The sequence below is a fragment of the Pelodiscus sinensis genome, chromosome 1 (assembly GCF_049634645.1).
Source record: "Pelodiscus sinensis isolate JC-2024 chromosome 1, ASM4963464v1, whole genome shotgun sequence".
NCBI classification, from domain to species: Eukaryota; Metazoa; Chordata; order Testudines; family Trionychidae; genus Pelodiscus; species Pelodiscus sinensis.
Genome location: NC_134711.1, coordinates 227,978,353 through 228,005,233, shown reverse-complemented (window position 1 = coordinate 228,005,233; position 26,881 = coordinate 227,978,353). Strand labels below are relative to the sequence as shown.

At 46.2% G+C, this 26,881-nt stretch overlaps 1 protein-coding gene across 5 annotated transcripts in view; it reads right to left on the bottom strand.

Moving 5' to 3' along the window:
* UBE3A (ubiquitin protein ligase E3A) overlaps window positions 1–8,113 on the bottom strand; it is an 89,595-nt gene extending 81,482 nt beyond the window's left edge. For all 5 annotated transcript variants that reach the window (XM_075916491.1, XM_075916509.1, XM_075916485.1 and 2 more), the window contains exon 1: window positions 7,742–8,113. The gene's annotated coding sequence lies outside the window, so the exon portion shown is untranslated. The remainder of the gene's footprint in view (window positions 1–7,741) is intronic.
* Between the last annotated feature and the right edge of the window lie 18,768 nt (window positions 8,114–26,881).

Below are 26,881 nucleotides of genomic sequence, written 5' to 3'. Positions count from 1 at the left end.
CAGAAGCCTGATTCTAGCCCAATCCTGAAGGGCTACAATGCAATTTTACAACCTTGCAACTTGAGATCTGTGAGCGCATATCAGCAGACACAGGAGTGTTTTACTGCAGTGTAGACATACAGTAAAGTACTGGCAGTTTTCCCTAAATGCCTCTGGAGATCTAGCTACTACATGCATGAATATTCCTGGAGAGAAGGGTGGGCCTGTTTCATACCTATGAGAAAAACTGAACACCTAAACTTTCTCATGTTCAACCCCCTACAGAGACGTTGCACTGTCTCCTTTGTTATAGAGCACCCACTCAAAGTAACCAGTTTGAATATCACCATATCTTATGTCACTTTCCTGTCCCAAGTATGTGTGTATAAGATGCCAAATCCCTACTTCATGAAAGACTGGGAGACAAAGGAGCATCAGTGGAACCACTTTTCCATTCATTTGTAGAGAGGTGGTGGAAAGGAAATCAAAAGACATGCAACAGCAAGTCCAATTAACATCAGAGAGAAATGCTAATGCCCAACACCTCTGAAAATTAAGCCCTTATAGTGCACAGGCAGTTTCATTATATGCAAGACAAAAGCAGAAAGGATAACCCAAGGAATACCACACACCAAAGTAGTACAAGTACTTGTTCTCTGGACTCATGGGCTCTATGTCAAAGTTGTTGCAGGTTACTTACATCAGGGCTACTCAATTTGGAAGCTCCAGGGGCCACAATGATACAGCAGATGCCGAGGACCGCAACTTAAGTGTGGTTGCATATACTTGCAAATTTTATATATATATATATATATATATATATATATATATATATATATATATATATATATATATATATATATATATATATGCGCAAATAGCTTCTTTCACCACACTGACAGGCATGAATACAAAGATTAAAGCAAGACTACAGAACACACCTCATTTAAGTCTGTTCTGCTGATAGTAATAAAATGCAATATTTACCCGATTTCCACCTATGACAGCACTTTTAATGAACAATGACCGTCCAGGAATTTAACTACTAAAATGCGTATCAATGGAAGATCATTATATTGACTTGCCATTGAGGAGCGTGTTTCCATTGGAGGCCATGTTCAAAGGGTCCCACCCGTGGGCTGCTTGTTGAGCCCTGCATAAACCCAAACTGCACCGTGGGCCATGGGCCACACTTAGGCTGTGGCTCCATGTTGAGTAGCCCTGGCTTACATGAATAATCTACTAAGAGGGAACTACAAGTGGACCCGATTATCACCACCAGCTGTAGGAAGGACTTATTCCTTCATGAGAATTTGTGTGTTAATTCATTCTGAGCTTAATTTATTACACTGACCCAATCCCATGAGTTCTGAATATCTTCAGCTTTCACTGATAATATTTTTGAGAGATAGGAGAGAAAGAAGAAAAGTACAGCTATAGTTTGTGTATGCTTTAACACAAATAGTTTATGTACTGTAAACTGCTTTTTATGGCAGATGTCAAAGTAATGTACATAATATCTCAGAATACCTCAATAAGTTATATAAGTATACACCTATTTTACAAATAGGTAAATAGATGAGAAAATACATTTGCAATGCAGAAAAGGTGTGGTTGCACATCAACCAGACTTCTTGATTTTTTTACATTCAAATAATATTTTATCAACCATTACAAGTGTCATATCCAAAGGATTATTGAAGTTGCTGAAGCAAGAATACAGGATTAAAATAACCCACCTATCGTGTCATGATGCATTTGTAAATCAACACTTAAATTGGCAGATTATTAAATAGTAAAAATTAAGCTATTAAATACTTCTTACAGTGATACATTGATGTCTACAGCAGGTTTTGTGAGATGTGTAAATTAACAGGTAAGAAAACTTTTCTAGAGTAAATAAGTGAACAATAGTTTTCCTCTATTATTTATTACAAAAAATGAAGCTGAAAAATGTTAGCCATATACAAGATGCACAGCTTTTCAGAGTCTATGGACTGAAAATGCAACAGTGGTATATTGGTTTAGTTGACGTGGTGTTAGTTAAAATTCAAATAACCCGTCTATGTTAGTACAACTATCAGGGATTGGTGGTAGTTATGGTGTGAAAATTTAGAAGGTATCATAGGGCAGATAAGCCCATTAAGATTTTGCAATAACATCACCATCATGCTTTCTAACTTTTTCCAAGTGAGCATGGTTTATTTAAAGGGTTCAACTGTATAGTAGGGATGTTCAAATGTGTTTAATCAAGTAAATATGTAACTGCTGAAATTTTCAGCTGTTACACACAGGGATGGGGGGGATCCCACCCGGCCTCTCTCCCTTTACTGCTTCTGATACAGAGTCAGCATGGTGGGGGGAGGAAGGTAGGCGGCTTCCTGGGAGCTGGTGTGCACATACTGGGAGCCAGCATGTAACCTTGAAGGTTAACCAGTTTCATCAGTTAAAAACATGTACAGTAAAACTCCATTAGTCCGGCATCCAATGCTCCGGGACTCCTGATGGTCCGGCACCATCAGGAACCCGGAAGTGCTGGGGCAGCCGGACAGGCTTCCCCCATTCAGCTGCTGCTGAAACTGACCAGCAGCTGAATCGGGGAAGCCGGGAGCAGAGCAGCTGGGGTGCTGCGGGGTTGGTCTCGTAGCGCTGCCCCTCTGGGCTGCGGGACCAACCCGGCAGCAACCCAGCTGCTCTTGGGGATGCCTGGGGCAAAGCAGCTGGGGTGCTGCCGGGTTGGTCCCGCAGCGCCGAGGGGCGGCGCTACAAGACCAACCCGGCAGCACCCCAGCTGCTTTGCCCCAGGAGTTGGGATTCAGCCACTGCTGAAACTGACCAGCAGCGTCAGTTTCACCAGCAGGCTGAATCCGGATGCCTGGAGCAGAGCAGCTGAGGTACTGCGGGGTTGGTCTCGTAGCGCCGCCCCTCGGCGCTGCGGGACCAACCCGGCAGCACTCCAGCTGCTCTGCCCCAGGCGTCCCCAAGAGCAGCTGGAGTGCTGCTGGGTTGGTGCCATAGCGCTGCCCCTCGGCGCTGCGGGACCAACCCGGCAGCACCCTAGCTGCTCTATTGCAGGCATCCCCGATTCAGCTGCTGCTGAAACTGACCAGCAGCGGCTGAATCAGGGACGCCTGGGGCAGAGCCGGACTACTGTAAGGGGGGGCTTTGAGGGGTCTGGGGTGGCATCCCCTCCCACCCCACTCCAGACCCCTCATAGCCCCCCCTTCTGATAGTCCGGCATATCTGATAATCCGGCACCCCCTGGGTCCTAAAGGTGCCGGATTATCGGAAGTTTACTGTAGATGGTTACACTATCATATCCTTATTGTATAGCTTCTGAAATCAACCAAAATTCTACTTTAAGAAGTTGCATGCAAAAAGTGTAGCTTCAATTCAGAAACATCTATCTCGGCTACAAAGTTCTGTAATATTGTATCATTGGCAGCAATGCGAAGTGACAGGGGGCTCCCCACGAGTGGAGCCAAAAGTACCCAGGCTACTATCCCCACCCCAAGGGACTATCAAATAATTGTGCGACCACCAAGATTTGATGCAGTTACATGATTATTAAATTAATTGGTAACTAATATCCCTACTGCAGAGCCCACAGTGCATGTAACTGTGTAACTGGTATGATTTTCAGCAATTACATGGTTACATTTTTAAACACATTTTTACATCCCCATTAATTAGTTAGTTTTTATAGTTTTTAGCTGCCAATCACAGGGAACATCGCTGACATTTGTCTTTAAGTAACTGCAGTAATATGTAGAATGAGTTATAAACAAACTGGTGTGCATTTTTAAAGGAAAGAGGTACAATGCTGGAATTTCTACAGGATCTAGATTTATCCAATGGAATTCACTCGCACAAAAAGTAATAATGACCACGGTCCTCACCAGTTTCAGAGCTAAATACAATAAAGTCTTTGTTATCCAACATGTTGGAGGATTTGCGGGGGGGGGGGGGGGGAGGTGGGCGGGGTGCTGATAAGTCAAATATTGTGGTTAGAATTAGGATTGTGGTCAGAATTAGGATTGTGGTAGGGGCTCCAGGCTCTGGGCTGAGACTGAGAACTCTGGGGTAAAGCCAAAAACAAGGGGAATCTTGGCTGGGGAAAAGTTAGGTGTGGGACTGGGTGAGAGTTCCAGCTGGGTGGGGGGGGGGGGGTATGAGCTATGGGGTAGGCCAGAGATGAGAAGTTGAGGATGCAGGAGGAGGCTCCAGGCTAGGGCCAAGCAGTGCAGAAGAGGATGCAGGGTTTGGGCTTGAAAAGCAGGTCTAGCTGGGGGGGGGGGAGGGGGGGGAGTTCAGGGCAGGGCATTAGGACACAGGAGGGGTTTCAGTGCCAGATCTAGGAAGGGTTAATCAAAATAATGACCTTCCCTTTAATTGATTAACCAGATAATCATTACATCTAATGGATTAACCAATTAAATGAGATTTTACAGACCTAGATTCAGGTTGTGCTCCCCGCAAGTGGCAACGCGCCCCTGCTACTTCTAGGCAGATGCATAGCTATGCGGCTCTGCACATGCTGCTTCTGCCTGCAGTTGCTGTCTCCACAGCTCTCATCAGATGCATTTCCTGGACAACAGGAGCTGCAGAGCCAGCACTTGGGTAGTGCACAGAGCCTCCATGGCCATTTTTTCACATAAGAGAAGCAGGGACAGGTCACCACTTCTGGGTAGCCACACGGAGTGAGGTAGGGAATTTTCTGGCCCCACGCCAATGGGACTTTCAATGAAGATCAGAAATGTTAGTTTTATAGAACTTTCCAGATGATTTGGGGCAGGATAACACAGCTTTTACTGTATCCAACTAATTTCTTCAACCTACATTTCCTTCAATAACGCCTTTTCTCAGATACAGAAGCACATATACCCTCACATTAAAATCGAAACAAAAAATAAGTTACAAGCAAATAAAACTATTTTTCAAATTGTAAGAACTGAAGATTAATATTTTTACTTAAACATTAGTAAAAGTCAAAAAAGCTAATATTGCAAATCATTGGGAAAGGGATAAATAAAAAGAATGGAAATATCATTGTCACTATAGAAGTCCACAACATGCTCACATCTTCAATACTGCATACATGTATACTCACCAGATCTCAAAATATATATTGGAATTGGAAAAGGCCAATAAGGATGTAAAATTCCGTTTAATCAGTTAAAAGTTAAGTTGAACTGGTTAACTTGATTACATGGAGGCAAGTAGGGGGGCCCCACCACCCAGGGGCTGCTGAGCTAGGCCAGATGAGGACAGAGGCTGCTCCGACCGGGCTAGTGCGCCCTCCACCCACAATGGGCCCCTCTGGGCTGGAGCAGCCTCCTGTGGAGGGTGGGAGAAGGCTGTTCCAGCCCCCAGCAGTTAACCGCGATGATGATACTTAACAGTGATGCATACCAGTTCATCATTCACACCCCTAAATGGCAACGAAGATTATTAGGGTAATTGAAGGGCTTCTACATAAAGAAAAAAAAATAAGACTGGTACTTTTCAACTTGAAAAAGAGATAGCTAAGGCGGGATACAATAGAGGTCTATAAAATTGCCGTGGAGAACATAAATAAGAAAGTATTATTTACTCCTCATAACACAAGAGTTAGGGGTCACCAAATAAAATTAAGAGGCACAGGTTCAAAACAAACAAAAGGAAGGATTTCTTCACACAACACAGTTAATCTGTGGAATTCTCTGCCAAACGATTTTGAAAGCCAGGAATAAAACAAAATTCAAAAAAGAACAAGATAATTTCATGGAGAGGTCCTTCAATGGCTGAGCAGGTATGCATATCATGCCCTTAAATGGCTCTAGCCTGTTTGCCAGAAGCTGGGAACAGAAGACATCAAAGGGATCACTTGATTATCTACAGGAAACCCCCAAGTTGCGACCGCCCAAGTTATAACCCCTGTACTTATAAAAATGGTTGTAAGAGTGGAGGGGGCTGAAAATCCCAGAGGTCTGTCCTCAGCCCCTCGTTTACGATGGCACACAGCACCTATCGCAAATGAGGGTTTGAGTTATGATGCCCCCGACTTGTGACACTTCCCCGGGAATTGACTGTGTCACAAGTTGGGGGACACCTGTATTCTGTTCATGCCCTCTGAAGCACCTGAACACTGGTCACTGTTAAAAGATAGGATACTGGGCTAGATGGATAACTGGTGTAAGCCAGTATTACCATTCTTATGCATTTTAATTTAAAATTTTTTGGGAGGTATTAATACTGTAGTGATGGAAAACAGAAATGTAGACAGAACAAATATCTTCTTTTAAACTCCACTGTGATGAGTAGTGCACTAGATTACCTTATGATATCATTATCAATTGTTTTAAGAGTGGTTTAATATTAGAACAGTTGGCACAAAACTAGAGTTATTCTGACAGAAATGTGCAAATAAAAGTGACAAGAATTAGAAATAATTAAAATCTGCATATTCAGATAAGTCAATATGATGGAAGTTATTTTGGAAAGTCATTCAAATTAATTTCATATACAAACATTTGAGAGATTTAAGTTACAAGATAAATGTGATTACAGTTCACACACACTAATAAACATTTTCATAGTATCATAAAATGATAGGTTTAATAGATACAGATTCTGTTTCCCAGCTTTTTTGTGTTTTCAGTTCACATGATGTATTATATTACTTGTTCTATCTGGTAGCACACAAAAACTGCTTGGCACGTCTCAATAAAATACAATAAAAAAACCCATCAAGATTTCTGCCCTAAAACTGTTCCTCCACCACTCCCCCCGCCACAGATACCTTAGGTTTGATGTCCTGTACCAATAAGACTAAGATCCAGCAAATTGATTCTAGCAGGCCTGTGTGTGTGTACACAGAGGCCCACTGAAGTCCATACACACAGGTGTCAGATCACATAGTGATGCCCAGAACACATTTCCAGCCCAAAGATGCTTACAACCTCAAGACAAAATTACTAAGAAAGTATAGGAAAGCTTTCCTTAGCTGTAACAACCTTAACAAGATCAGCATTTAAGGTTTGTGTTTATAGTTTACATACACACAACTGATCAATTTAATAAAGTTTGTCTATAGCTCTAGCAGTTGTACTTTAAAGATTGTGTCTCAGTTCTTTATAATTTGGAACCCACAGAAGAAAGCCTCATGGCCTGGGTTCACAGACTGAAAGTAGGTGAGTGGACAATGCTGTGAAGCCCGGGGTCAGGGTGGAGGCCAGGGTGTCAAAAACCCAGCTTCAGCCCACACCACAACTTCTAAGCACTGTCTATGCAGCAGTTTTTAAAGCACCAGAACAAGCCCTGCTATCCAAAGCCTGTTGCTCCCGGGCTGGGACGCTTGCTCCTGGTCAGTTCCAAAAGGCCGCACAGACTTACCCAGCAAGGCTAAGTGACGTGCCCAAGGTCACACAGGAAGTGGGTGACAGAGCAGGGCCCTGAAGTCGCCCCAGCTACTGCCCAAAGCACTGGGTCGTGCTTCCACTTCACCCCCCGTCCCCAGTCACAAAGCAGCAGCCCCATGTTTGGGAGATCTCCTACATCATGTACCCCCGGACACCCCGCACTCTACCCCCGCACCCGCCGGCCTCGGGGCCACCACTGAGCCCCATCTCCCGCCGACCGCCCCATCCCCGCCCCACCCCGACTGCGGAGGCCTCCCTGCAAAGCCCAGCGACGAAAGCGAAACTGCCCCAGCAGGGACACGCGGGCCTGGGCCCCGCGGCGCCCGTCTCCGGGCCGCGCCTCCCCCCGCCCCGCTACGCACCTGTGCGCTGCGGCCTGCTCCCCGGCGCGGGCCTGACGCTGCAGCTGCTGCCCCCAGGCTCATGCGGGGCCCGCGCTGCTCTCGGGGCGGGGGAGGCGGCGCCGCTGCTGCCTGGGCCGGGCCGGGCTGCGCCGCGGGGACGGGAGCTGCGGCCTCGGCGGCTCCGGAGGGCGGGCGAGGCCGGCGGGGCGGGCTGGGGGTCTGGCAGTGGCGGCGGTCGGCCGGGGAGGTGGGCAGGGCCCGCTCTGAGCCTCTCTCACCCCGAGCCCAGCGCCACCATCTTGGGCGAAACGCGAATATCGGCGCGGCGCAGCCTCGGAGGACTCGCGGGCATAGCAGGGTATCCCGGCGTGCGCCGCGCTCCTGATCAGGACGCTCTACCTTCCGCCCGGAACCATAGAGTCCCCCACCTTTCCCATTGGACAGGGGGTGGGGAGGAGGGAAGGACACGGAAGTTGGCCCTGCCGGGTGTCGCGGTGGCCATCTTGGGGTCGGGCAGTTTCCTGCCGCCAGGGGAGACGCGCTTACAGTCGCCTCCACCCCCCTAGTTAGCGGGGCCGGGAGTGGGGGAGGGGCCCTGAGGGGTAAGGAAGGGGGGAGGTGCCAAACCCCGCCCCGCGCAGAGGGGTGTGACGTGCGCGCGCGCCGGAACAGGCTGCAGCGGCGCGAGCTCGACCGTTAGCCCCGCGCGCCTTGTGTCGCCTCCACCCTCCCGCCCGTGGAACGGCCTCGCCGCGCGGCTCTCCGGGGGCTGCCAGATCGGGCAGCTCAGGAGACTCGGCCCCTCCCCCCCGCCATGTCCAATCCCGCCACTGGCCGCCGGCAAATGTCAGGGCCCCGGCGCAGCAGCAGCGCCAAGTGGTAGCTGCAGCCGTGGGAAGTGAGCGCAGCAGCGCCTAGAGCGGGGCCCTTCCCTCCCCCGCATACAAGTGCTGGATGGGCCTCGTTGCGGGAGAGAGGGGAGGGGGGATTGGGGACACGCCAGGCCAGGCCAGTGTTTCGCTATTTTATTTGGCCGAGGAACCCTTTTCAGCTTTCCAGAATTTCAAGGAGCCCCTAGGTTTGTTAAGCAAAAAAAAAAAGGGGGAGGGGAGGGAAAATCCCCACCAATGCATGAAAATCACATTCCTTCCTCACGACCCGCCCCCCCCTTTCTTGAGGCCTCATTGCTCTGTTCCCCTCCTCTCCATCACTTGCCATCCCCAGCCCTTATCCACTCTCCCTGGGTTGAGATAGGAGGTGCGGGCTCTGGGGTGGGAATGAGGGATTTGGGTGTGGGAAGGGGTGAGAAGTGCAAGCTCTGGGAGGGAATTTGGATGCAGGAGAAGGGGATGCTGGCTCAGGGAGGGGGCTCCAGGCTAGGGAGTGCTGGGCTCAGGTGGAAGGTTGGGTTGCCGAGCATGTCACAGGCCTGTGGATGTGAGGGTGCAGGAGTTTGGGTTGAATATGTGAGGGGCTCAGGGCAAGGAGGTTGTGAGAATGATGGGCTCCGGACACAGATTTGTGATGTGTGGATGGGGCAGGAGTGTTGTGGCAGAAGACGAGGATGTGGGGATGCAGGAGTTTAGGGAAGTAAGAGGCTCAGGACAGGGGGTTCCAGTGTATGACAGGCTCAGATTTGGGGTCAGGTGATGCAGGCGTGTTATGATGTTGCAGTGAGATGGGGGTTTGGACCCAATTGGGGGCTTGTTGGCCAGGCTTCATTTTTAAATAAAATATTATGTCAAACTCAAAAGGTTTTAGCGTTGTCTTTATTTATGACGGGGGTAAGGAACTTTTTTTGAGTCAAGGGTCACTGACCCACAGAAAAGTCAGTTGGGGCCACACAAGTGAGATGCAAAATAAACCCAACAACCCTCCAAAAAACCCCAAGCCTCACTGATGTGGTCCCAAATGTGCTGGTGGGGGCAGGGGACAGAGTGAAAGTGTGTTCTGGGGCTGGAGAGAGGGTGCTGCTGGGTGGAAGGATGCTGGCTCAGGTGGCAGGGTGCTGGGGCAGGCAGGTGGCAGGGTGCTGGGGTCAGGGACATGGTCCTGCTGGGCACTAAGGTGACTGGCAGGGTCCTGGGGCCAGGGACAGGGAGGGGACTTGGGTAGGAGTTGGACCTCCCTGATCTGGCACCCTCTGGACCTGCCCTGGTCCCAGATGAGGGATTTTTGGACCAGGGAAGGTCATTTCAGGGCTCCTGGTTCCCCCCCCCCCCACTAGGCTTCTTTGCACCTCTATCCCCTGCAACCCAACTGAGCTGCCCACCCCTGCTGGTTCCCTGCACCTCCCCCAAAACCATCCCCCACAATCCAAGGGAGTACAGCAGCAGTTCCCTGCAGCCCCTCACAGCCCAGCTGAGCTGCCCATCTGTTCCGTATGCCCTCCCCCATTCACCTCAGCCCAGCTGAGCCCTGCACTGGTTCCCTGCATGTCTCCCCCACAGTACAGCTGAGCCCCGTTTCCCTGCACCTCTCCCAAACTCCCCAAAACTGTTGAGCCAAGTGCCAGTTCCCTGCCCCTCCCTCCCCCCTTGAGTCTAGCCCCAGTTCCCAGTACCTTCCTCCTCCTGCAGCCAAACTGAGCTCTGAGCCCCCCCCACACACACACCCCGCAGCCCAGTCCAGCTCCCCAGAGCTCCCCACTCTGCAACCCAGCTGAGCTCAATTTCCCTGCACCTTCCCCCAAACCATGCAGACATGCTGAGCCAGCGCAGATTCCCTGCCCCTGTCTCCCTCCTGCCCTCCCCTTGGCTGTGTCTACACTGGCACGATCTTGCGCCAAAGTGGCCGCTCTTGCGCAAAAACTTGCTTCCTGTCTACACTGGCTGCATGTTCTTATGCAAGTACACTGTATGAAATCAGGGCTTCTTGAACAAGAACTATGATGCTCCTGCTCAGGAATAAGCCCTTTTGCGCAACTATTCTTGCGCAAGAGGCCAGTGTGAACAGGCAACATGAATTTATTGTGCAAGAAAGCCCTATGGCTAAAATGGCCATCGACGCTTTCTTGGGCAAGAGAACATCCACACTGCCATAGATGCTCTTGTGCAAAAGCACAGCTCGCAAGTACTGAGTTCATGTGGCTTGTTTGGGTGTGCCACAGTGGCACCCAAGTTATTAATACATATTTTTAAACCTTTACCTTTTCTCTCTGCTGCCATGTCTCCTCCCCTTGTTCCATCAGCTCCCCTGGTGCCTGCTGCCTCCCATCTCCTCACCCTCCTCTGCTGTCCTAACTCCTGCCCTTCTCATTGCCCTCAGCCCTCCTGCGACCTGCCCCCCTCCACCATCCCTTCTCTCCCCTCTGTACCCAGTCCTCCAGTAGCCCCACTCTGATCATGTGAGCTACCCCTCCTCATCCCGTCTTCTAACACCTCCCTCTACAAACCAGCCCTGCATCTCTCCTCTGGTGCTGGTCCCTCCCCTGCAGGTGTCTGCCCTTCTGCTTCACCCCAGAATCCCCTGGCACCTGCACCTTCTCTTACTCCTGCAACCTCCTGGTGCCTCTCCCTTCCCTCACTGCCCCTACCTCCTTTGCCCTCTTTTTCCCTGATGCCCACCCCCTCACCACCCTCTGCCCCCGTTCCCCTCATGTCCCTCTGTGCCCTCACACATGACTTGCGCCATCCCGGCCTTCCTCATGCCCACCTCTTCTTTCAAGCCTTCTCCCAGCACCTCCCCCTTCCCCTCTTGCCCCCAATGTCCTTACCCTCTCCACTCCCAACATCACCCTGTCCCGCTCCCACTGACACCTCCCCTCTTGCTTTTTTCCTCATTGTCTGCACTTGGCTCCCTGGTAGAGTCTCTCCTCCACCCTGTCCCTTTGGTGCCTTCCCTTCTCTTCCCCCTCTCCCCTCCCCCTCCGCACAAGCCCCTTCCTCTCCCAGCCCTTCCCCTTCCTTCTGCCTTTCACTTTACGAGGCTGAAGTCTGCGCTCTGTCCCCGGACTCTGAACCCGCAACTCAGCTGCATGGTGCAACACAGCGCCCAGCAGTTTTAAAGTCACGGGCCATGATGTTATGTCACGCCCGGGCATCTCCCCGGCCACCAGTTTGAGCACGCTGCGCAAGGCAGCAGCAGCTGGCAAGGGGGAGCTCAGTGAAGGTTGCGCACAGCAGGGACGGGCCAGGGACGGGGCTGGGGGAGAGATGCTTTGGGGCCGGGGTGGGAGGACGTGCGGGGGGGCCGGGGCTCACTCCAGCTCCAAATATTGGTGGAGCATGAGCACCATAAGCCCATACAACTCGCTGCCCATGCCTTTGCTGGCTAGCCGGCTCTCTCTCTCTTTCAGAGGGGGCAGGGGAGTGCCGGCTCCTCGTGGAACCCCTAGTCTTGCTTCGCGGAACCCCAGGGTTTCTCCCGAGCACCAATTGGGAAATACTGCTCTAGGGAACTAGCAGGACGTCTGAATACAATACAGATTGACTGACACAATTCTCCATGGATGGGGAGAGCAGTTGGCGACACCTGTTTTATTTTCTAAAACCTGTAGTACCAGATTAGGATGGCTAATATTTTATTTTAAGAGACTGACCTTATTCATTTGACATGAGAGGTCGTGTAACCTTTCCAAGTCATGGGGAGCTAGTTAAGGATGCCTGCAGGCAGGGGCAGATGACAATTTTGTGGGACCCAGGGCAGCACAATTTCGTGGGGCCCCCCTTTGATACGGCGCATGCGCAGGGCTTCTTGAAGCGCGGGGCCCGGGGCAGCCGCCCCACTCACCCTGCCCTATATCCTTCCCTGCCTGCAGATTAAGCTTAGGTGTCACCAGCAGCAGTGGGGAACCGGCCTAAAATATTATTTCCCAAATGTCCCTTAAAATAAAGCACTCTTCTTTTTTGTGGGGTTTTCCCTTATTTCCATACAACAACAGTGGTCACCTTATACTAGACCTAATGTGAATGTATTAAGTTTAGTATGAGTATTTAGAGCCCTGCAAATCCACAGATATCCACTTTATATGTGGATGTGGATATCTGTGGCTCATTTTTGCTGATATAGTTGCAGATACAAACTCAGTATCTAGAATCCTGCACATCTATATCTATGTTATATTCACATATATTCATGGCTCATTTTTGCAGATGCAGATACAAATTTTGTATGTGCAGACCTCTGAATATTCTGTTGTTTGGGTCTTTGCCTTTTGAAGGTATTTGTTCATAACTATAGAGCTATGAGTTTGTGCATTGACTACAGTGAAAGCAATACTGGGGTCTTAGGCCTACATCCTCAAAAAGACAGGGCACATCTTCACTATGAGCTAGCTCAACAGGCAGTGAAAGATCCAGAGGGGTTGATTTATTGCATCTAGTCTAGTGTAGATGCAATAACTCAACCTCTGAGCATTATCCCATTGACTCCGGTACTCCACCAAAATGAGAAGAGTAAGCGGAGTCAATGGGAGAGCATCAGCTGTCGACTTACTGTGGTGAAAATACCATGGTAATCAGACCTAAGTATGTCAACTTCTGCTACAAGAAATAACATAGCTGAAGTTGCCCATGGTAGTGTAAAAAGGATCTTACCCACTGCAATGTTGAATGTCACAATTCCTAACTTAGGGTATGTCTACACTACCCCGCTAGTGTGAACTAGCGGGGTAATGTATGCATACCGAACGTGCAAATGAAGCCCGGGATTTGAATTTCCCGGGCTTTATTTGCATAAGCCGGCCGGCGCCATTTTTAAATGCCGGCTTGTTCGAACCCCGTGCCGCGCGGCTACACGCAGCACGGGCTAGATAGTTCTGACTAGCAAGCCATTCCGAACTATCTGTACGCCTCGTGGAACGAGGCGTGGAACGAGGCGTACAGATAGTTCGGAATGGCTTGCTAGTCCGAACTATCTAGCCCGTGCCGCGTGTAGCCGTGCGGCACGGGGTTCGAACAAGCCGGCATTTAAAAATGGCGCCAGCCGGCTTATGCAAATAAAGCCCGGGAAATTCAAATCCCAGGCTTCATTTGCACGTTCGGTATGCATACATTACCCCGCTAGTTCGCACTAGTGGGGTAGTGTAGACATACCCTTACAGGCAATCCACAAATCTACAGTGAGACAAATGCCTAAGAACATAAGCCACAAAAGCCAACACATGGACATGGACCCACTTAAATAAGCCAAAGGGAGATGTTGACAAAAGGGGTTTGTGCTAAGCCTGTTTCTCATGGAATTGGATGCTTAAATCCAGGCTACAGTCAGGCTCCTAACTCTGATGATGATTCACAACCAGGAAATTCTTGGAGTCAGGTGGTTTAGGCACCGAAAACATTTCTTTGTGAGGAGGTTCATGCCTGTTTCGTGCCATACACAATAGTGGAAGGAGGTATACTGCAACTTTATAACATTTACCGTGCTGATTCAATTCCACTCCCCCACCTCTCACTAGCAGTGCTCACTACTAGTGCTGACTAGTAAATTATAGGATATTCTGTTGTGGGGCTTTCTCAAGGGTTTCTGAATCTGTTTCACTTTTGGTATATGCTTAAATGGTCTTTAGAGTAGGGGGACTGGATTCTGGGTCTTCCACCTCAGAGGGAGCAAGTTTGAGCCAAGCAAGAGCGATGAAATAAAGAAATGTTCAACTTTTCAAAGCTGATTAGAGTCTGCGGTGAAGCCCAAGTTCCCACTGTTTGCAGATGGTCCAGCTATGATTTCACATGCAATAAAGCATATATATTTTGCCACAAGGTTCAGATTTTTCTAATACCAGGTTAATGCCACTTGAAACAATTAATTTCCTATCAATTTTCTGCTGTAATTAACTTTGTTTTTCCAGAGTAGAACCTGTAGTTTTGCTCTGACTCTGTTGCTGCTTATATGAAACTCTTGTAAGGGGAACCTTTTGGCTTTTACCTTTAAGATGGTAAGGTAGTATACCAAATAGAAACATAAGCTCCACCAACTTGCTACAGTTTTTGTTGTACAAACCATGGGAACATACTACCAAGGAACATACAAGGGAGATATGCATGTGAAGTTGCCTCCATATTTTTATGGAAAGGTATGTTGGAATATAAATTTATTTAACTCGAAAATGCTTTATGCAAAATGTGATGTGGCATGTAACCTGTAATTGGAGACCTTGTAATCCCTTGTCTATGTATACTCTATAGGCTACGTCTAGACTGGCATGATTTTCCGCAAATGCTTTTAACGGAAAACTTTTCAGTTAAAAGCATTTGTGGAAAAGAGCGTCTAGATTGGCACGGACGCTTTTCCGCTAAAGCACTTTTTTCAGAAAAGCGTCCGTGCCAATCTAGACGCGCTTTTGCGCAGAAAAGCCCCGATCGCCATTTTAGCCATCGGAGCTTTTTTGCGCAAAACAGTACTGTGCTGTCTACACTGGCCCTCTTGCGCAAATGCAGCATGCTCAAACTGGTGGGCGGGGAGATGCCTGGGCGTGACATAACATCACGGCCCGTGACTTTAAAACTGCTGGGCGCTGTGTTGCGCCATGCAGCTGAGTTGCGGGTTCAGAGTCCGGGGACAGAGCGCAGACTTCAGCCTTGTAAAGTGAAAGGCAGAAGGAAGGGGAAGGGCTGGGAGAGGAAGGGGCTTGTGCGGAGGGGGATGGGAGAGGGGGAAGAGAGGGGAAGAGAGGGGAAGGCACCAAAGGGACAGGCTTCTGTCACATAACCTCCAATTATGGGGGAAACTTATGAAACAGCAGGAAACAGTACTGTCAGGAGAAAGTGTGACAACCCTTATGCTAGTAGCTGATCTAATTGGCTACGTCTACACTGGCATGATTTTCCGGAAATGCATTGCTTGAGTAACGCTCTCTTACTCAAATACTCTAATGCAAAAACTCTTGTGTTTAGAGTATTTGCGCTAAATCTTGCTAGTCTAGATGTAGCCTGGGAGTATAAAGGGGTCTTGAAGTAGATGTAAAATGGGTGCCAGAGCAGTATAAAGTAGTCTTAATGTAAATGAGAATCAGGGCCAAATAAATATAGTAAAACATAAATGTGACCTATAGTCATTTTTGACTAGTAAATGTTCCCAAGAGTCTAGGAAATACACACAGTAATATGAAGTACTTTGTTGGCATATTTGCACTAATGACTCAAACTAGAAGTGATTCTGTGCCCTTGGGATTATGTCATAATCCTGAAAGGTTGAGCTGACCTTGCTTTTGTTAAGAGAAGCAGCAGAGCAGCAGGTAATAGCCTAGTATTTCTGTGCAGGCAACTGGGAATTTAACAAGTAGCTCATGTGGAAGCTTCACTATTTTAAAACAGATGTTGAAAATCAATGTATATGTTACCTGCATTGGAGGAACATCTTACTGAGCTATTGTATATTGCTAGAAACCAGCCATGTATTTTCAGCCTTTTTTATGGAAGCTTGGTGATAGATTTAATTTTCATGAGGACAATTAAATGCTTGCAAAAAATCATTTCATTAAGACAATTTTTTTTGGTGAGGACAATTAAATATTTGCAAAAATTAAAAGCACTGGTAAATCTATATATGTATGATTCAGAACCCAAAAGCTACTGCTTGCTACAACAAGAAGGGAGGTGAAAAGTAAATATTGATTTTGCGTCTTGTTGGGGTCAAGGTCAAGAAAAATGTATTTTTATAAATCAATCCATTTGACAATGCACTGGTTTATTTTAGAATGATGTTTTCTACCCCATGGTATAAAGTACCCCTTTTCTCATTTGAAATTAAAAACAAAATAAGTGAAAGATGTTGAAGATTCTCTATTGTTGGCAAGTAAAGTATGAGACAATGCATTGTTTCAGGTCAACATTTACTTTTGTACAGTTTGTTTATTAAAACGTTTACATTAATATTTCTAAATTCAATATGTTGTTATTTTGCTCAATGCATTTTTCTCTGATTCTCAATTAACATTGTTACACTGCAATGTGACCTGGAAAAAACAAACACCTTCCTGCTCCCTCCCTCCCCCCCCCCCCCCCCCCCGCCCTGAAAACAAAAAGCTAGCTTTTTCATTACTAGACCTAAAGAAGATATGTACACATTTTTTTTTTAACCATTGAATTAAAATTCTGTGATTTGACTTCTCTGCCAAGGCTTCTAATTTCCCAAAACCATAATTACAATTATACAGATTCCTCAATTAAGATTTGCTTGACATAACAAGTGGTTGTAATCACTTGTGAAAACTAGAATCATAGGCTATGTCTACACAGCAGTGTTATTTCGGAATAACGGATGTTATTCTGAAGTAACAAAGAGCCTGTCTATACTACAAGCCTTTATTTTGAAATAATGTCGAGCTGGAGGACTTTTTACTCTGACTCCGGTAGCCCTCATTTTATGAGGAGTAAGGGAAGTTGAAGGAAGAGTGTTCTCCCTTCGACTTCCTGCTGAGTAGACAGCGCCAAAGGCTGAAACAGGCTATTTTGATTTCAGCTACGCAACTGACGTAGATAAAGTTGCATAGCTTATTCTGACTTTAGCCCTGCTGTGTAGCTGTACCCATACTGTTAGGGTACTATGTAACACTATTTACTTTTTAATGTTGGCATCAATACTTTTTAGATACAGTATTTGTAAGTGAGCCCTATGGATTAACTACTAGATAGGAAAATACTTATCCAAAATACTGTATCTGTCATACCGAAATTATTCTTCATAAAGAGAATTTATGGTCAACATGAGAAATCCTGAATGGAGTACCTCAGTACAATGAAGGCCATTTTAAACTAATTTTGATATTGTTTATTAAAATTAGTTAAAAACTCAGGGCCAGATCTGTGCTATGCAGATTTACCTCAGTTGTTGATCTTACTCTCTGGGTACATCTACACTGCATCCCTAGTTCGAACTAGGGATGCAAATGGAGACAATCAAAGTAGTTAATGAAGCGGGGATTTAAATATCCCGCGCTCCATTAACATGATCTCGCCGGCGCGCTAGTTCGAATCACAGCTGATTCGAACCAGGAAGTGCGCGCCGGGACGCGTTAGTTTGGACTAAAGCCCTTAGTCTGAACTAATGTTACTCCTCATTTTTTGAGGAGTAACATTAGTTTGGACTAAGGGCTTTAGTCCGAACTAACGCGTCCCGGCGCGCACTTCCTGGTTCGAATCAGCTGTGATTCGAACTAGCGCGCCGGCGAGATCATGTTAATGGAGCGCGGGATATTTAAATCCCCGCTTCATTAACTACTTTGATTGTCTCCATTTGCATCCCTAGTTCGAACTAGGGATGCAGTGTAGACGTACCCTCAGTCCCACTTTGGAGGATAGTAAAGGACAATGGAAGAATTCTTCATCTAGAATTTTCACAAAAGAAACAAAAGATCATTGACATTGGTCATTAAAAAAACCCCACAAAGCAAACAACCTTTGTTTCCTTTTCATAGAAGTCACATGTTATTTATACCAAGAGAAAAGTGAACAGAGCATCTCAGTAAGTGACAATTGATTTACGTTCTACATTACCATTTATTGTATTGTTCAATGAAAAAGTGTAGTTAGCCTGGCAAGTGCAATATAACATGCCAGTTTAACAAGAGACTGTATATGTAGGCCATGACAACTTCAGACTCTTTTGAAATGAGTTCATTTAAGTGAAAATTCTGTTATATGCAGCAACTTCCTGAGCCAAATTTTCCTTCTTAGGCAAGCAGTCCTACAAGGTGTGGAGAGCTGGGTTTGATGTAGCTATTGCCTTATTTTGAAATGTTTATTTCTTTCACTAAATTATGAAGAACTTTTTATCTTTACCTTGTTTTTTATTTTTAACTTTTGTATTCATTTTGATACATGAAATACAAACAGGTTGAACCATAATATTTGAAAAGATATGTTTGAAAATGTTAGTCTAAGCGCACTAGAAGAATGCATGTGGACAACAGAGGTCAGTTTTACTCTATTATCAAGCATTTAGTAAACAATGTCTGCTAACATTTAATTAACATGTCATGGTTTAACTGATCCAGCAGGTTATTATGGTACTATGGTCTAGTGGGCCAGTAGAATAACTCACTAGTCATTCACATAGACTTGTTTCAAATTTGGGCTTCGAGTTATAAGGAAGGATTTGTAGTCTAATCCTAGGCTTTCACCTAAGTAAGCACTTTAGCTTACAGTGCTTGACAGATCAAAACCACCTTTTTGATTTGCACCTGGAAAATACAGTAGAAACTAGCAAAGTCCATGGAGTACAGTAATTCCTCGTGTAACACATGCTCGCTTAACACGTTTTCGCGATAGCACAATTTTTTTTTAGGGAACGTTTTTTTAATTACACGACCGTCCCTGGAATAACACGATTTCCCCAGCCACCCATTGCCGGCGGCTGCGCGGGGCTTCCCATGCCTCCCTGCAAAGCGGCGGAGGGTTTGCCCCTCACCGCGCCATTCCACACTGACTCCCCCTCGCCAGATGCCTTGTTCCCTCTCCTCTGCCCCTGCTTGCAGGCTGGCAGCTGGGTTTCTCCAGCTGGCCCATCGCCGGCGGTTGCGTGGGGCTTTCCCCGCCTCCCTGCAAAGCGGCGGAGGGTTCGCCACTCTCCGCGCCGTTCCCCGGTGACCCCCCCCTCGCTGGATGCAGTGCAGGTCCCAGCAGACCCGTCACAGGGGCATCCTCCCAATCCAATCCCTCTCCTGTCTCCTCCCCTTCCCATCCCCAGAGCCAAACACCTCCCCTCCCTGCTGTAACCCAGTCCCCTTTCTCCCCCAATCTTATGTCCTGGTCCCAACAGACACCACCGCTTGAAACACAACCCCCACCTTTTCCATTATTTTCAATGGAAAAATTGACCCCACATAACACGTTTTCACTTAACACGGTCATTTTCTGAAACATATCTATATTGTTAAATGAGGAATTACTGTATTATTATAATGTGGTCCCTGTGAGAGACATCACAAGTAAATGGGTATCAGTATCACAAGTAAATAGCTATGGTCTTTACCTCGAAGTTAAGTACATTGCAGTAACCATGGCTAGTTGGCAAAGGTTACATCTCAAAGAAAAGCTCAGAATGCCCATAACAAATATAAACGATAAAAACAATGTTGGTTACTACTGCTGTCTCAACATCCAGAAACCACTGACGAGTCCATTTTTCTTCACATGTCCTTGTCACAAACTAGATGTTTTTTGCTGACACTGTGCACAAGCAATGACTCTTTCCATTGTTGCAGCAGGGTTCTCCTTTGTACTGGTCTCCCTAAGGAGCTGGCAAATGCCCAGGTGCTCCATTGTCTGCACTTTACTGCACCCACATGTATTTTTTATATTAGAGGAGCCCCATTTGGTCATGTTAGTCTTTAATCTGCCAGTTTGCATGCACAGGCAGTTCAGCCATTGCCACATTGACCAGTTTTATGACCCCTCTGGAAAGATCCTCCTGGGGTTCCAGACTTGTTTCAGTGCATTAAACTGCACATAGGCGTTCATTCCATAACCTCAGGTTGTGAGGTGCTCACAATTTGTTCTTGACAGTGGCAAAGTTCTCCTGTGACATGATGCATAGATCATTGGCGTATATGAAGCTCCTTGTATTGCTCTATGCAGACTGGTCATTGGTGTATATGTTGAAGAGGTCTGATGCTAGCACATGGTTTTATTGGAGGCTATTTTACTGTTGTCTTCAGAGGTTCTGTTTCTTGAAGTTTTATGTAAAAGTATATGTTCTCTAGAAGTTATTTGAAGGGGAGCATGTGGTGGTAGTCATGCAACATATCATAGACTTTGTCAAACAAATTTTGGTAGCTGACTATCACCTGTGTGTCACCTCTCCCCTTCTGAACCCTGATGCCTTAAAGATAAGAGCGTAAACAAAAATAATCGAATTATGTAGTTTTTTTTAATAGGGGCTCAGTTAACTTAATGTTAATTTGAATGCTTGTACAGTATAGTTTTGATTGACTACAGTTGAACTCACATGAATATGACTAATTTTACCAGGTGTCCCATATTCAGCATAGAGAAATATGGTAACCCTAAGTAACAGAGGAAAGACAAGTTCCTTCATTTTATTTCTGGTGTCCAACCTCAGCAATGCAAAGTTGAACTTTACACTATTTTAAAAAATAATAAGTTCATGATTTGTTCATCCCTTACACTCTTTGGAAAGCGCTCACTCACACCAGTAGGTTCACTGAAGTCAGTTGGGCTACTCTCATGAATAAGGTTGACACCATTAGGGTCCCCAATATAGATTTATAAGCCTGTTATTTAGTGTATGACAATCTCTAGTTAACTAATATCTTCTGTGGCATGAGAAATCATTCCTAGGAATATGGCTCAAGGCCAAAAGCACATACAGCACATTGCCAGGGTAGGTCAACTGAGGTGACTAGAATTCTCAAGAAGAGAATTAGCAAACTTTTGGAAGAGTGCCAAAGTCTTGTTTTCCCATATTAGGCCCCAGTTCATGTAGGTTAGTTGCCTGTAATTCAGTCATGAATAATATGATTAAATTGTCCCATTCTATGGGAAATCTTGGAGGGGGGGTTGAAAGATAGGGAGAAGTTATTGAGAAATTCTGTGGGGGCAAACAGCACAGAGTTCTCAGGACATCAGCCCCACAGGGGAAAGGAGTTTACATGTGTACATAAATAAGCAGTTCTCAGGTTCTGTGGGAAAAAGTCCATGGATCTTAGGGCATCTACGTAGAAAATGAATCAGTCACCCTCAACTGCTGTCTAGGCCACCCTCTCATGTGATAGCCAGGTTTTTTTTTAAACAGTCATACTATCACAGACTACCAGCCTGCACTTACCCTTTCCTCCAAAAGAGGAAGATTTTATACAGGAAAAGTCAGTATTAAGTTCCAGCTGGAATTTCCCATTTAAGTTCTTTGAAATGACTGGGGAATGAAGTTGCACAGTGTGCTGACAGCAGACTTAATTTGCCTCCAGTTGGCCACGTCCCCTCACATCAAAGCCAGAGCTCCAACCCTGTGGTGTGTGCATGGAAAATCATGTACTGATTTGAAAGCAGGTGAGTGGGGAATTGATGACAATTTGACACTACTGCCTTCCTTCATGTAAATCAGCCTGATTCTGCTCCGAGATGTGTAAATGGGAAGGCTAGATATGATCTGACCTGTAGTTCATAAAAATCAATTAACAGACATATTTTAGGATGCAGCTAGATGAAAGTCGCTATGTAAATATAAAAGCATTTTATCAGAGGACAGCCCTGATGTACTGCCAATATTTCAACAAAGTGTTCTCACAGCATTCTTTCCCCTTAGCTGGTGATTAAACCCTTATTTCAGGATTGTGTGTGGAGAGGTGAAGGAATGGGAAATGTTCATTTGTTTGCCTATTAAAATGATAATAAAATAAACAAGACATTGTCTTATAACCAAGGAAGGAGACATCAGGGTGGTAAAGAAACACATTCATCTGCACTTATTGCTGGCAATGCTTACACCATGTTTCTGAAAAGTATACATAGTATATTGATAACATAACATCATATCATCAAAGAATCATAGAACACTAGAACTGAAAGGGATTTGAGATGTCATCGAGTCCAGTCCTCTGCCCTCATGGCAGGATCAAGCACTGTCTAGATCATCCATGACAGGGTGTCTGTATAACCTGCTCTTAAATATCCCCAGTGAGGGAGATTCCACAACCCTCCCTTAGGCAATTTATTCCAGTACCTAATCATCCTTACAGGCAGGAAGTTTTTCCTGATGTCTAACCTAAACTTCCCTTGCTGCAATTTAAACCCATTGCTTCTTGTCCTAGCATCAGAGACCAAGGAGAACAATTTTTTCCCTCCTTGTAACACACTTTTAGATACTTGAAAACTGCAATTTTGTTCCAGTGGCTAGCTACCCTGATTGGAAGTTTTTCCTAATGTCCAACTTAACCCTCCCATTGCTTCTTGTTCTATCATCAGAAGCCAAGGAGAACAATTTTTCTCCCTCCTCCTTATAACACCCTTTTTGGGTATGTCTACACTACAAAGGTAGTTCAAACTAACGGACGTTAGTTCGAACTAACTTTCATAGGCGCTACACTAGCGCTCTGTTAGTTCGAACTTAATTCGAACTAACGGAGCGCTTAGTTCGAACTAGGTAATCCTCATTCCACGAGGATTAAGCCTAGTTCGAACTAGCTAGTTCGAATTAAGGGGTGTGTAGCCCCTTAATTCGAACTAGTGGGAGGCTAGCCCTCCCCAGGTTTCCCTGGTGGCCACTCTGGCCAACACCAGGGAAACTCGTCTGCCCCCCTCCCGGCCCCGGACCCCTTAAAGGGGCACGGACTGGCTACGGTGCCCGTGCCAGGTGCAAGCCTGCCAGCACCCAGCCAGCAGACCCTGCACCTGGCACGGATCGAGCCACCCACCCGATGCCCCCCAGCCCTCCCCCTCTTCCCGGGACCAGGCTGGCGGCTCCCGGGAGCTTGCCCAGGACCGCAAGAGGCGGACACCCGCCTGGGCTAGTGCGGACATTGTGGACCACGTCCACGATCTCCACACTAGGCACAGGAAAGTGGCCGGCTTGGGAAGGAGAGCTGCCAGCCTGGCCACCCAGGAGCAGGTGTGCAAGAGAATCAAGGGGGTCTACTGAGACCCCCGACTCTGAGCCCTGAGCTTACAATGGCCGTCCTGGGTCAGACCAAAGGTCCATCTAGCCCAGTAGCCTGTCTGCCGACAGCAGCCAACCCTAGGGACCCTGGAGGGGATGGACCAAAGACAGTGACCAAGCCATTTGTCTCGTGCCATCCCTCTCCAGCCTTCCACAAACTTCGGGCAGGGACACCACTCCTACACCCTGGGTAATACCACTCCATGGACCCAACCTCCATCACTTTATCTCACTTCTCTTTAAACTCTGTTCTAGTTGTAGCCTTCACAGCCTCCTGCAGCAAGGAGTTCCACAGGTTGACTCTTTGCTTTGTGAAGAACAACTTTCTGTTACTAGATTGAAGCCTGCTACCCATTCCTTTCCTTTGGTGTCCTCTAGTCCTTCTTTATGGGAACCAATGAAGAACTTTTCTGTATGCACCCTCTCCACCCAACTCCTGCTTTTAGAGACCTCTATCCTGTCCCCCCTCCGTCTCCTCTTTTCTAAACTGAAAAGTCCCAGTCTCTTTAGCCTCTCTTCATATGGGACCTCTTCCAAACCCCTGATCATTTTAGTTGCCCTCCCTTCTCCCAGCCTTTCTCTTCCCCTCTCCCACCTTCTTTTCCCAGTCTCCCCCAGTTTTGTTCAATAAAGACAGAGTCAATGTTGGAAGAAACATTATCTTTATTTTGTACATCAATAAGAAGGGGGGCTAGGGAAGGGTAAGTGGAAGGAGGTGAGGGAGGAATGGGGTACGAGCCCCCGATGGGGAGGACTGGGCTGGCTCTGCGGGCTTCTGGGGGTGGAAGCTCTCCTGCACCCCCCCAATTGCCCTCTCTCCCCAGATGGCAGCCTGCGGCAAGTGCAGCCGGTCTGATGGCCAACTGCTGTGATGTGCCCAGTGTGGGCACTTAGGGCACTCCAAGCCAGGACTGCTTTGCAAGCGGGGCACCCCTGAGAACTGTCTGTCCGGGGTGGGGGTCGGGTCCCTTTAAGCACAGCCCTCGGCTAGCCTGAAGCAGCAGCTCCATGCTCTAAGTCCTCCTCTGATGCCCTGCCGGCACTGCTTCCGGTCATCCTTAACCCCGGTTCAGGGTCCACTTATAATGTGGACATGCTAGTTCGAATTAGCAAAATGATAATTCGAACTAGTTTTTAGTTCTAGATGCATTAGTTCGAATTAGCTTAGTTCGAATTAACTAATTCGAACTAAGTTAGTTTGAATTAGCGCTGTAGTGTAGACATACCCTTGTTTATTCCAAAGACAAAAAATAATTGAAACAAAATCTGGCATGATTTAGGCTATGTCTAGACTACACGGTTTTCCTGAGCTACCAGAAGTATCCCAGAAAAACTCTGCTGCATCCAGGGAATGCGTCTGCTCTTCTGCTTTTTTTTTGCAGAAGAGCAGAAGTGCTCTTTTGGAAGCCCTGTCTTCCTCGTTCCATGAGGAAGAAGGGCTCTTCTGAAAGAGGAGGTTTTTCTGAAAGTTGGCCCATTGTAGACAGGCCAAATTTTGGAAAAGCCTCTTCAGACAAAACTATTGGAAAAAGGTTCGCAAATTACGAAGTGCAATTTGCGTACCTTTTTCCAATAAAACCATAGCCTAGACATAGCCTAAGCTATATCCCCAAAGTGGATACTGTTCATCTTCAGCAGTGAACTCATCACAATCATTGCTTCAGTTTGGTTGCAGAAGTTTAGCAAAGGAGCCACTGAAAATCCCATCAAGGACATCAAGTCAAGGGCTCATAAATTAGGGAATGCCAGATTTACTGTTGCCTGTGCAACTTTAATTTGGTCCCTTCTGCATTCAGTGAACATACTGTGGATTAAAACCTGTATCATAATGAAGTCACACAAAGGATAGAATTTAAGGTTTCATCCGAGCCATACGTCTTGTTTTCCTGATGGGTGCGTCACTTTGCAAACAAAATAACATTGATGTATCATTATTTTTCATACTGAAACAACATGTATGGATCAAGAGCCATAATAATTGTGCAAGGTGCTGCACAAACACAGAACAAAAAGCTGTTCAAAGAGCTTAGGTGCTTTTCTATGTCATTTCCTAGTTCAGGGGTCAGCAACCTTTCACCGGTGAATGCCGAGATTTGACTTATTCACCTTTATGTACAGGTCCGAGTGCCGGTGATACTTTTTAAAGTCAATAATAGTCCTACTTACAGCAGCTTCATTAAAAAATAAATTAAGATGCAGATCTTACCTTTTAGTGTGACCATTGGCCTTGCTTTGCCTCTCTGAATTCTCTGATCTTGGGCTCATAGTTTGATACTTTAAGCAGCACACAAGCCTCTGAGTGTTCAGTCGTTAACTGACTCTGGGATGGACAAAGAACAGTCTTCATATGTGAAAATATCTGTTTATAAAAGTACATAGATAAAAAGGCTGAGATCAGTGAAAATGCCACTTTCTTCAACTAGTCAAATTTCACAGGCAGGGAATCCCAACAGGAATTCCAATAGAGACCCCATGATCTATCTTGGTAGTCTCAAGTGTGTGATGCAGATCCCTAAACTTTGAGGCCCATAATTCTAAGCATTGCAATTCAATGAGCTGCATTTTTAAATCCTCAACACTCATTCACTGAAACACTGTTGAATCCATGTCGCTGGCAGCAAAGTTGTCTAGTTTGATCAGAAAGGAAAACATTGGGCCAAAACCTTTGGAAATTTTGAACTCGGACAGAAAATTCTGATGCAAGTTCTTGCATGTACATTTTAATCTTAGCAACACTGATGGTGTGATGTTTCAATAGTTCTTTAAGATGTTGGAAATAGCAGAAAGTCGAGGTGTCAATGTCCTGAGAAAAAATGGCATTTTACAACAAATGCCTTCCATTTTTCAAAAAGACCCATAACAGTTTGGCCTGCATCCTGCAGACGGAGGTTGAGTTTGTTTAGATGCATGGTGATGTCGGTTAGAAACATTAATTGCATAAGCCATTTGTTATCATCCAGTTCTGGGTAGTTTTTGTCAGAAAAAGGTAAAAATATATTGATTGCATCAAAACATCTACAAAGCATGTCAAAACCTTCCCATGGCTTAACCAACAAACATTGCTGTGAAGCAGAATGGCCTTATAATCACTGTCCATTTCCTCAAGCAGGGCTTGAAACTGCTGATGCATCAAGGAAGATGGAGCAACAAGAACATTCACAATCTTCACCACTGTAGTCTTCACATTATTAAGCTCAGAGTTAGAAATCTTGGCACAAAGATTATTTTGGTGAATAATACAATGAAAATTTACTGTTGGGTGGCCAATATGATCCTCAATGATCCTTACAAATCCCTTCCGTTTTCCGACGATAGCAGGGGCAGTGTTGGTTGTCCCACAAAATATTTTTGTGATGTCAATATCTCTTTCCTCAAAATGATTAACAAACATCTTCACTATATCTTCTCCTGTTGTTGAGCCATGCATGGGTTTTAGGCAGCATAGCTCTTCCTGAACTTTGTTTGAGGCACAGCATCTCACAAGAAGTGCTAACTGTGGTACATCACTTAAATCCACACACTCATCAAGCACAACACTAAATACCACTGCATCTTTTAGTTCCACCATCTATTGTTTGTTAACGTTTTCTGCCATTTCACCTATGC